The sequence below is a fragment of the Piliocolobus tephrosceles genome, chromosome 16 (genome assembly GCF_002776525.5).
Source record: "Piliocolobus tephrosceles isolate RC106 chromosome 16, ASM277652v3, whole genome shotgun sequence".
Classification (NCBI taxonomy): domain Eukaryota; kingdom Metazoa; phylum Chordata; class Mammalia; order Primates; family Cercopithecidae; genus Piliocolobus; species Piliocolobus tephrosceles.
In genome coordinates, this window is record NC_045449.1 from 55,593,907 (window position 1) to 55,597,678 (window position 3,772).

The window sequence follows — 3,772 nt, forward strand, 5'->3', positions numbered from 1 at the left end:
CTTTCTTTCTTTCTTTCTTTCTTTCTTTCTTTCTTTCTTTCTTTCTTCCACAGACAGCTGGTGCCCATGCTGGCACCTGGAGCTGCCCACCCTGTGGCAGCAGCCAGCATGTCCAACTGTGCACAGTGGCCAGACCCCACCTCCCTCTTCTGCATACTTCCCCTGTGCTAATGCTGTTTCAAGTGCTTTGTGTACATTGTTCATTTAACTTTCTCAGAGATGCCTCATGAGGTAGGTGTGATTATCCTCGTTCTACAGATGAGAAAACTGAGGCTTCTGGAGGTTAAGTAACTCTCACCAGGGCACTCAGTGAGTGGGTGGAAGCTTCAGGAATCAGGCCCACATCAGCTCGCTGCCTGCATTCTTAGCACCATGCTTTATTGCCCTTTGCTTTCCTTGGCTCCACTCTACTCAGTGCCGTGAAGTAGAAAACAAAAACTGCCTGGTTCTCCCTCACCACCAGTCAAACTTGTCACCTTATCAAGTTACTTTCTCCTTCTGGGCTTCAGTTTCCTTTTGCAGTATAGGAGACAAACGTGCCCTGGGGTCCCATCCAGCTCTAAGAAGTCTGCTTTCTTTTTCTCCCCTCTTCTCCAGCTTTGGTTACTTGGCCAACACGTACCATTCTGGCCACCAAATAACATGACACTAGGAATATTCAAAGAAGTGTACAGCAAAGCATTCAGGCCCCTTGGTACAAACCTGCCAGCAGGTTAAAAAAAAAATCCAACCATCCAACCAGCATTTAACAAAATTAGGGCAGAAATACTGAAATGATTTAGAGTACAGAAATGATCAGAGACTACAGATGAGTTAGGGACACTTCCCAGGGAATAAGAGGTGAAGAGACCTTAAAGGAAATGAGGAATGCTGCTTGGGGCTCCAGCTGGGAAGGTGGAATGGGGGAATGTGTCCTGGTGATCCTGTTCCTCTGGTCCTTTCTTTGTGATGTCTGGTTGCAATGAGTCTTGTGGGTTGTGGGAGAAGAGATGGAGTGGGTAGGGAGTAGCAGGAAAGACAGTAAGTCACTTGGGTCATGTGATTTGTAACTCAGGTGTACTTATTACTAAATTTCTTTTTTTTTGTGGATGGGACTTAGATTATTTGGACTTGGTAGTGTTATTAGATCTTTGGGGTATTGCTTTTCTAGCTGGAAACCTCTGTGGTCGGTAGCATCTTTGCCCAAGTTTTGCTCAGGCCTGCTGGGCTCTTTCCGCCCACTTGGCCTGGCAGGCCATACTCAGCTCACATTATTGGCTTGAATCCCATGCCTCTAAAGGAGGCTGCAAGTCAGGCGTGGAGCGGCAAGGGGTGCGTGAGTGAGCATGGGGTCTGGCCATTGTGCACAGTTGGACATGCTGGCTGCTGCCACAGGGTGGGCAGCTCCAGGTGCCAGCATGGGCACCAGCTGTCTGTGAGGCTGCCACGGGACCAGGTGCACAAACAGCTTCCCTGGCTGGTACTGGGGAATGCAGTGGCACCCAGAAGCTTGGAGATGCCAGGAACCACAGGGCCCCAAAGAGGGAGTCACAGCCTTGGTTTGGGGAGTTCCCAGGTCTGAGATCCCTGAAGGGCCACAGCTTTTCTCTCCTCTTCGCCCCTTTGTTTGGGGCAAGCAAGGGACATGTTTCAGCTCTGTCTGTGTTACAGCTCTTTTAGCCTTGCCATTTGGTGGGTCCCAAGTTATTGCCCTGCAACCAGGAAGAATGAGGACATAGACAAGTGGAGGGTGAGCAAGATGAAGAGGAGCTTTATGGAGCAACAGAAAAGCTCAGAGGAGACCCGCAGTGAGCAGCTCCTCTCCATAGCCAGGGTGTCCCAGTGAGTGTTCAGCTCTCAGCAGAAAGGGTAGCTCCCCTCTGCAGCTGGTCATCTCCTCAGCTCTTAGCAGAGAGGAGATCCTGGGGTGGGCAGCTCCTCTGGGGAGGGCAGCTCCTCTCTGCAGCTGGTCATCACCTCCCTGTCTGTCATCTTTCCCTCCTCTGCTCAGTTTGGCTGAGTCCAGGGTTTTTATGGGCTTCAGAAGGGAGAAAGTGCATGCTGATTGGTCCATAGGTGGCTATGGGCGGGACTCAGAGAAAAGCACTACAGGTCCCCTCTCTGGTCCTGGACTGGCAGCTGCCCCCCACTCCACCACTCCCTTGAAAGTGGGGCTTCACTGGGGACCCTCCCTCTTCCACCTAGGAGCCTGTCTGCCTCCTGCAGGCTTCATGGTGGCCAGCCTGTTCAGTCTGCAGGCCAGCTCCGGTCGTCCTCAGCACCCGCCCTCAGCCTCCTTCCTGTGCTTATTGGCACCCACAGTCCAGAGGGAGCCAAGGCGGCAGGGGCCAGGTGTGTCAGCACTGTCCCAAGTGTGTGCATCCCAAGCAGGGCTAGGACAGTGCCCAGGCTAGGCCCTGGCCTTGCTCTGAGATCAGAGTGGGCGCCAACAGTGGGGAGAAGCCAGGCAGTGGGAGTAGGCACCCCCGAGCTTGCAGGGGGCAGAGAGAGCTTCCTGGGCTCCTAAGAGTGCAGAGATGCCTGATTCCACAGGGCAGGGTGGCCGCAGCTACACCTGGGGAGCTCCCACCCCGCCAACTTGGAAGGGGTGGGGCTCCTTCTTGTCCCTGGCTCCTGCTGGCTCTGTGGAGCAAGTGGCCCTGGCGGTGTGTCTTCACAGCCTGGAGTGAGGTCCTCAAGTTCTCACTGGGCCTGGGCCGGCATCTGGCCTGGGGGTGTCACTGTCATGAGTTACCGTGGCCCCAGTGCTCACGGGTGGCCCTGGGCTCCCCATCGCCAGGCCCTGCCCAGGGGCACCTCCGGGAGTGACTTTGGGAGTGGATTGTAGGTCCTGAGGCCGGCCATCAGCAGTGTCATGCTCGGTGGTCATCCTGATGCAGGGCAGATCCTGGCGATGCAGCCCCGGCAACCCTGCACAGAGCCTCCTCTTGAGGCACAGGAACCCCGTGCTCTCAGTGGATTGGGCACCGTGGCTGTACTGCTGGCTGGGTCTCTAAGCAGACGCCACTTCCACTTTCCACCCCAGGTCCCCGAAGTGCTTCCCCAGCTCTGCACCCCAGGTCCCTCTCTGCCCACCTCTCTGTGCCCAACTGCATTATTCCCATGAGGGCTGGTAACTGGGCCTGGCCCCGTTGCGGCGGCCACCAGAGCGGCGGGCTCCGGGGCAGCTCCCTGGGCCAGGCTCTGGGGACTGTCGTCTCCTCTCCATGCCCTCCCCGCAGCCGCAGTGGGCGATAGTGGTGACATGGGGCCAGGGTCAAAAGTGATGGAGGCTCCAGGCCTGGGGGCGGGTCTCACCCAGCCGTGCGATGGTGGGAGCGGTGCGGTCGGCTGCCTGGGGATGCAGGGCACATGGGACGTGGGGCGCAGGGGTCCCACCACCGCCACTGCTGCTCCCACAGCTGCTCCTGCCGCCACTGCTGGCGTCTCCCTGCTACAGCTGCTGTGATGGTAGCCGCCGCTTCAGATGGCCCGCTGCTGCCACCAGTAAGAATAGTCTTGCTACAAACTCTTCATATTTTTATGTTTTTTTTTTTTTAATTTTTAATTTTAGAGGCGAGGATTCCAACTTCTGGGTTCATGCCATCCTCCCATCTTCGCCTCCTGAGTAGAACATGCCACTGTGCCCGGCTAGCTCATAGTTTTAAGGTACTTTTTCCCCATCTTGATGAAAAAAATGCAACTTAAAAAGTTGGCACAGATAAACAGAGCTGGGGCTTATATCTTGTAACTCATGTAATTAATTTTTTTTTTTTTTTTGAGATGGAGTCTC